Below are 8102 nucleotides of genomic sequence, written 5' to 3' on the forward strand. Positions count from 1 at the left end.
CAACTTACCCATTGGGCTAGGTAAACCATTGTCCTTTGAAGCACTTGAGTCAAAGGAATTAAAAGCTCTCTGGCTGGCCTCTCCAGGTTGGCCCACCCCAGAGTCAGACTAATTAGCAGAGTTGGCACAGCAGTTAAAGTAGGTTGGCTTGCTCCATCAGGGGATCCATGTTTCACTACTGGACTCCCCCTCCTCTAAGCCCAGTTCCTCATTACTAATGAATGAATAGTCTTGAGAGTCCATGTGTGGGCTAGCTTGGCTGTAAGTTTGGGGACTTTGGGAGGGACTCGCTTAGTGGCTGTCCTCGCTTAGTGGCTGTTCTGGAAACCGTTTCCTGAGTTGATCAATGTGGCATCTGACGACTCGCCCTCCCTCTAGCCCCACTTCATAAGAAAGGGGACCAGATGATTTGGTAATTTTACCAAATTTCCATGTCCATAGTTCCTTGCCCAAACCCAATCACCGACTTGTAGCCCCCTTGTGGGATTTGGACGAGAGGCTTCTGCTGCCACTCTATCTGGATGCAACCTGTCCAGTTTAGTGATCAGTCCCCTTCCCCAACAAAGTTCTGCAGGACTTTTGCCTGTAGCAGTGCAGGGCGTAGAATGCTGACAGAGTAAAAAATCTGCCAGTCTGTGATGCCAGTCACCTGTTACAATATGTTCAGCTTGACCATTAGAAGATGGGTGAAAGGGGGCAGACATTGCATGTCTGATAAGATTTGCTGTTAGGAAGGCCTGAAATTCAGCAGCAGGGAATTGAGCCCCATTGTCTGAAACTAAGACACCTGGCAACCCATGTGTTGCAAAGAGTTTTCTCAGCACCTGGATGGTCCTAGCAGTAGCCATGTTAGGAACTGGAATTACTTCCAGCCATTTGGAGTGACTGTCCACCACTATGAGGAAGAGCTGTCCCTGAAAGGGCCCAGCGTAGTCTATGTGAATTCTAGACCAGGAGTGTGTGTTTCCTCCCACCTGTGAACTGGGGCATGTGGCATCTCAGGCCTAGATTGCTGGCATGTATAACAACCATGTACCTGTGCTTCAATGTCCTTGTCAAGGCCAGGCCACCATAGGTAGCTTCTTGCTAAGGCTTTCATTCTCACAATGCCTTTAAGTGTGTGTTCCATGATTCCCTGAAAAATGTCTGGGGCAACGCTAACTCCAAATTGTAAATGCTTTACCTTGAAAGCCCCCCTGTGAGTCACAATCGTCTGAGCCACGGCTGTGGCCTCATCAACCGGCAGTTGCTGATAGGCCTGTGCTAAATCTAATTTAGCAAAAATGGTTCCTCCTTGCAAAGAGCTAAAATGTGGTTCACCACTGGGACAGGGTAAGCGTGTTGCTTAAGGGCTTTATTCAGCGTACATTTATAGTCTGCACATATCCTAATTTCTCCATTGGCCTTAAGTGGCGTGACTATAGGAATTTCCCACTCCCCACCATCAACTGGTTGTAAAACGTCCTGTTCTACAAGCTTGTCTAATTCTAAATCAATTTTATGCTTTAGTGCAAAAGGGACCCTTCTAGGCTTAACCCTAGTGGGGAGTATGTTGGGATCTAGCTTGAATGAGATAGGCGGGCCTGTGTATGTTCCTAGGGCTGAATCAAAAATGTCTGCAAAGTCCTCGCAGACTGACGAAAGGTTTGCAGCATGTGTCCGGTTGATACCAGTTATTTGAATGCCTAAAGCATCAAACCAATCTAGTCCTATGAGACTCGTTCTCTGGTCCCCTACTAGTATGACATCCAGGTGCCCATAAAACCCCTTAAATTTTACGGCCAATGTGGCTTCTCCCTTAACTTTGACTTGAGCTTTTCGAAAGTCAGTTAAAATTATGTCGGAGGGCCTTAGCTTGGCCCATTTCCTACTGCAACTGCACACAAAACTGAAGGTGTCCTGGGAGATAATGGAGACAGCAGAGCCAGAGTCCAACTCCATTTTACAAGGGACTCCTTGTAGCTCCACCTGCAGCTTGAGTTTAGGTTTGAGGGGGCGTCGGGCCCTGGTGTGGCATACACTTCTACAGCTCCTAAACCCCCACACTAAATTTAATTTAATTTAATTTAATAATTTCATTTCTATACCGCCCTTCTCCCGAAGGACTCAGGGCGGTGAACAGGGCAATACACAATAAAAATCAGATACAAAAATTAAAAAACCATTAAAAAACCATTAAACATCATGCCCATAAAATCAATACATATTAAGTTAAAACTAATTTTAAAAACCCAACCCCATCCCGTCAGACCAGGCCAGCTTGTTCGAAAAAGAATGTTTTAAGATCGCGCCGGAAGGAGCGAAGGTCGGGGGCCGTCCGGAGCTCAACTGGTAAGCTGTTCCAAAGGTCTGGCGCGCCCACAGAGAACGCTCTCCCCCTGGGGGTCACCAATCGGCATTCTTTGATCGGCGGCACCCTGAGGAGGCCCTCTCTGTGGGAGTGCACTGGACGGAGGGAAGTTGACGCCGGTCGCAGGTGTTGCCGTAGGTAATCCGGACCCATGCCATGAAGGGCTTTGTACGTCATAACTAACACCTTGAACCTCACCCGGAGAGCAACCGGTAGCCAATGCAGCTCGCGGAGCAGAGGTGTAATATGGGAGTATCGGGAAACTCCCAAGACGACTCACGCGGCTGCATTCTGCACCAGCTGGAGTCTCCGGGTGGACCTCAAGGGCAGCCCCATGTAGAGAGCATTACAGTAGTCTAGACGAGAGGTCACGAGCGCATGAGTGACTGTGCGCAAGGCATCCCGGTCTAGATAGGGCCGCAACTGGTGCACCAGGCAAACCTGGGCAAAGGCCCCCCTAGTCACAGCTCCAATATGCTCTTCCAAAGAGAGCTGTGAATCTAGAAGGACCCCCAAGTTGCGGGCCCTATCTACGGGGGGTAATAGCTCACCCCCCATGGCCAATGATGAGATAATCAGAATTTCCCGGGATGCCGGCACGAACAGCCACTCAGTCTTGTCAGGGTTGAGTCGAAGCCTGTTCCTCCCCATCCAGACCCGGACCACCTCCAGGCAACGGGACATCACGTCGAGGGCATCGCTGGGGTGGTTTGGGGTAGAAATAAAAAGTTGGGTATCATCAGCATATTGGTGATACCCAACTCCAAAACCACGAATGATCTCACCCAGCGGCTTCATATAGATGTTGAACAGGAGAGGCGAGAGAACCGATCCCTGAGGAACTCCACAAATGAGAGGTCTCAGGGTCGATCTCTGCCCCCCTGCTAACACCGACTGCGAACGTCCCAGGAGGTAAGAGGAGAACCACTGGAGAAAAATGGACCCTGGGCTCCAATACCTCTCCTGGTTGGATCTTCCAAATGGTGTTTGGGTGGCCGGTCCCTCTGGCGAGCTCTGCAAATCGTTGCAATGTAGCCTGTTTTGCCGCAGGCCCTACACATGGCTGACCAGAATCTGCAATCAGCACATTGATGATTGCTGCCACAGCCCTTACATCTAGGTAAGAGAACTGCCTTGTAAGTGTTCTCTTGCTGTTTGCTGCTGCAGTGCTGTGCGTCGGGTTGCTTGTGAAGCTTGTTGACTTCGGGATCTTCTTCCTCCAAAGATTCCTCTGAGCGTTTGGCGTCCTCATGGTGGACTGTTTCTTCATGCTTCATTGTTTTGGCGGGCTGGACTGTTTGGACTGCACCCCCGGCGGCATCGTCTTCCATTACTTCATCTTGGGCTTCGATGAATGTTAAATTCAGTCTGGCAAAAAGTCTTTGCTGGAGTGTTCAATTCCATAGGCCGCAGACAAGCCGATCTTGCAGTCACTCCTCTACGTCAGAAAATTTACAGAGGTGTGCAGCCTGCCTCAAGGCCACGATGTATTCAGATGCTGTATTGCCAGGCTGCTGCAATCGCTGTTCAAACTTGAAACACCAAGCAATTATTGATATCTTTGGCTGGAAATGCTCTTCCAGCTTCTTCTTGAGGTCAGCGTAGGAAACTGACTCTATTGGCATCGGTGCGAAGAGAATTTTGGCCAGGTCGAATGTGGCCAGGCTGCACATGCAGAGCAGCGTGGTGGCCTTTAGCCCATCTTCTGTGACTTGGTTTGCCCGGAGGTAGCTCTCTACCTGGGGCAAGTAGGAAGGCCATCCCTCTGGATGCGTGACATTGAATTTGCAAAGTCTTCTGACCTTCGGCATGCTGTCTTCGGCTGGTTCCTGCGGTTTCCGATCCTGCTTCTCTGAGGCCCAGGGACTGAATCCACTGAGCACGAGGTCACTAGCATGGCTTGCTAGCCAACTGAAGGCGGGGGGGGGGTAATGCCTTTTCCCTCCAGGCATGAGGTGCCTCTCCCCTAGTGAACTTCAGCTCTTCTGGAGAAGCAGGATCCCACCTTTGTCGCCAGTGTTGTGTAGTGAGTTCTTCACGCAGGAAAGAAGATGAGGCAAGTGAGTTTAATAAAGCTCATGGTTTATTGCTTGCAGGATCTGAACAGAGAATTGGGCTGGAGCTTACAGCAATTTATAACCTGGCCCCTAGGCGGCAGCCAATAGATTTAAAGTAACCCATTGCCGCCTAGGGGCAGCCAATAGCAGCACTGGAGACCTGGAGTCTGGGTTGCTGGAGAGCCGTTAGCTGCTCCAGCTAACCACATGGTGTTACACTTGAGCCCAATACATAACAGGTTGTATGATGATTAATCAAATAAATGTTTGAAAATGTACTTTTTTGGAAAATAATACAAAAAGCTTTAAGCATTTTAGTTGACTCTTGGCATTTATTAAATGTAATTTTTGAGAGCAGCTGTGGCTACTGCCTGAAGATTTAACTGAAATCATAAACTGAGGATCAATTTATGCAATTTCTTTACCGGTGTTACTGTACCAAATAATAATTGTAAGTCATTGTTTGTTTTTGCTACGCATGGCTGGCAGAGAAACAGCTTCTCATCCTATCAGACTGTAACTTAACTTTAGTTATTCTTTTCATCATTATCTCCTTCCTTTATTAAAGCAATACGTAAAATCTGGGCAAGATTCAGCTAGCCTGAAAGAAAACCAGTTAAATTTATATTGACTATAGAATTACTATTATTTATCATTTTGTGAATATTAAATATGCAAAATTTAACATAGTATTATTTACCATAACCTGAAATAGTTGCAGTGATATAATTTTATGAACGTTATTTCTCTCTCCTTCAGTATTGGATAATGAGTGAAGTCAGACACTATCATTTTGTTATCTTATTTTAGTACATTTTAAACTTGCAGGCAGTCCTCAGCTTATGACTCCAACTGAGACCAGAACTTTTGCTGCTAAGCAATGAGGTTGTTAAAGTAAGCCATCATGGGATCACATTCATTTTTACTACTTTTTTTTGCTGCAACATTTAAGTGAATCACATAGCCATTAAGTGAATCGCATGGTTGTTAAGTGAATCTGGCTTCCCCCATTACCTTTGCTTATTCAGAAGCTGGCTGGGAAGGTGGAAAACGGTGGTCATGTGACCCAGGATGCTACAACCTTTGTAAATACATGCTGGTTGCTAAATGCCCAAATTGTGATCACAGGAGTGTGGGAATATGCTCCAATGGTCTTAAGCAGGGGGTCTTCAAACTTGGCCCTTTTATGACTTGTGAACTTCAACTCCCAGAATTCCTCAGCCAGGCCTGCTGGCTGAGGAATTCTGGGAGTTGAAGTCCACAAGTCACAAAAGGGCCAGGTTTTAAGACCCCTGGTCTTAAATGCAAGGACTGCTCATAAGTCACTTTATTCAGCAGCATCATAACAGCTGGTAAATGAATGGTCGTAAGTCAAGGACTACTTGTAATCTCATTCCATAATCAATGGTCCCCAGGTTTCATACAAACCTACTAAGACAGACCTTGGAGTCATTGAGAGAAAACTCTCTTCATTCTCATAGTTTTCTGAAACTGAAAGACAGAATTCAAGCTTCCAATTTTATTTTTTTAATTTATTTTTTCCAAATGTCTGTCTGTGAGTTAGAAAAAGCAAATTTGACCAGTTAGATCTTCCCTCACTCTGCAATCTCTATTTTGAGAAGGACTGAACAAATGTATATGAAGTAATATATCAAATCTAATAAGAATTGCCTTTTAAAATTATCTGTGCAGTCTTTCAACTAGAGCAGGGGTCGGCAACCTGAAAAAGGAAAAGAGCCACTGGGAACCGGTTCCATCACAAATAAAAAAAAGTGGGAGCCGCGTGCGTGCGTCCATGCACGCGCATGCGCAAAAAAAGCCGTGGCAGCTTTCTCAAAGAGCGGCGCTGCTGCCCGTTCGCACGAAGGTACGCGCGCACCTCTCCAAAGGTTTGGGGAGGTGCGCGCACACCTACGGTCATTCGGAGAGGTGCGCGCGCACCTCTCAGAATGGGCAGCGGCGCTGCTTCTTGGGAAAGCTGCCGCGGCCCGTCTACAGAGCTGCCGCTTTCGGCAGCCTGCAAACGTGCCGCGGCAGCTTTCTCAAAGAGCGGCGCTGCTGCCCGTTCGCGCGGAGGTGCGCACGCACCTCTCCAAAGGTTTGGGGAGGTGCGCGCGCACCTCCGCCCATTCGGAGAGGTGCGCGCGCACCTCTCCAAACGGGCAGTGCCACTCTCCATTTGGAGAGGTGCGCGCGCACCACTGCCCGTTCGAAGAGGTGTGCACGCACCGGGCATCTGGGAGCCGCAGGAGACGGCTCAAAGAGCCGCATGAGGCTCCGGAGCCGCGGGTTGTCGACCCGTGAACTAGAGCTTCATTTGTTAGAGAATAGTATGTCAGTGAGGGAGACAACTGAGGCATTCTGAGATTTATTTATTTTTTATTTATTTATTTTAATTCCATTTATATCCCGCCCTTCTCTGAAGACTCAGGGCGGCTTACAAGCTTAGCAGTAGCCTTCATTCTATGTATATGCCTGCTTATTAGGGCTTTCACACACACCCCAAGCGGCATTATTACAAAGTCAGCTTAATTGCCCCCAACAATCTGGGTCCTCATTTTACCTACCTCGGAAGGATGGAAGGCTGAGTCAACCTTGAGCCTGGTGGGATGCGAACCTGCACTAATTGCAGGCAGCTGGTGTTACTTAAGGAGGCATTAGCCCACTGCTCCACCAAGGCTCCAATGTAAGATCCAATGTAAGAGCCAGTAAATGAAATTATATATATATATATATATATATATATATATATATATATATATATATATGTATATGTATATGTATATGTATATGTATATGTATATGTATATGTATATGTATATGTATATGTATATGTATATGTATATGTATATGTATATGTATATGTATATGTACTGTATATGTATATGTATATGTATATGTATATGTATATGTATATATGTATATATATGTGTATATATATATATATATATATATATATATATATATATATATGTTTTCTGAGGTTTTTGTTTTCTGAGGTTGCATATAGCATGTTTAAATGTATGTTACGTATGTGTACACTTTTGAGAGCAACCAACTAAATTTCATTTTTAATGTGTGCCAATTTGGCCACAGTAAAAAATGACAATAAAGATTATCCTTGAACCATGTACTACTAATGGATGCTTGGGATACAAAACTTGGAGAAATAAAGGAAATGTAAAAAGATTTGGATTGGGAGACTCTGGGCATATACAGCACCTTGAATCTCACCCGGAGGGCAACCGGAAGTCAATGCAGTTCTTAACTTTAAACATGCAGTTCAGCATGTTTGTAATCCCAGGTCAGCAGTTTCTAAACAAATGTAGTTTCACTCAGTAAGAGATAACTTAGTGTTTTGTTCCCAGCTGCTTTTTGCTGTTTCTAGGCGTCTTGCCAAATTCTGAGTCAGTACAGTTGTAGTTTCCTGTAATCCTCCCCTATGTGTCACTGTTCATTTTCCAACTTTTTTAAAAAAGAAACAAAGAGCTTTCATACACACACACACACGCACATATACATATATGCATATATATATTTCCATCAATGCTTTTTCAGGTATAAGGTTTTAGCAGTTTTTCTTAGTTTTCCAATTTATCCAAACTGTGGGTTTTTTTCTCCCCCTTCTGAGTTTAATTTGCTGCTTTCATCTATGGAACGGGGGAGTGTAGTCCACTCCTTCTCACTTTGGGAGG

The 8102-nt window shown here is 45.7% G+C and overlaps 1 protein-coding gene across 1 annotated transcript in view; it reads left to right on the plus strand.

The window, feature by feature from the left end:
* MRAP2 (melanocortin 2 receptor accessory protein 2) overlaps positions 1 to 6947 on the plus strand; it is a gene marked incomplete at its 5' end in the record, with an annotated part of 869028 nt that extends 862081 nt beyond the window's left edge. Inside the window, one exon of the transcript XR_014494211.1 lies at positions 6774 to 6947. The remainder of the gene's footprint in view (positions 1 to 6773) is intronic.
* Between the last annotated feature and the right edge of the window lie 1155 nt (positions 6948 to 8102).

Source organism: Vipera ursinii (genome assembly GCF_947247035.1).
Source record: "Vipera ursinii genome assembly, chromosome: 1".
Classification (NCBI taxonomy): domain Eukaryota; kingdom Metazoa; phylum Chordata; class Lepidosauria; order Squamata; family Viperidae; genus Vipera; species Vipera ursinii.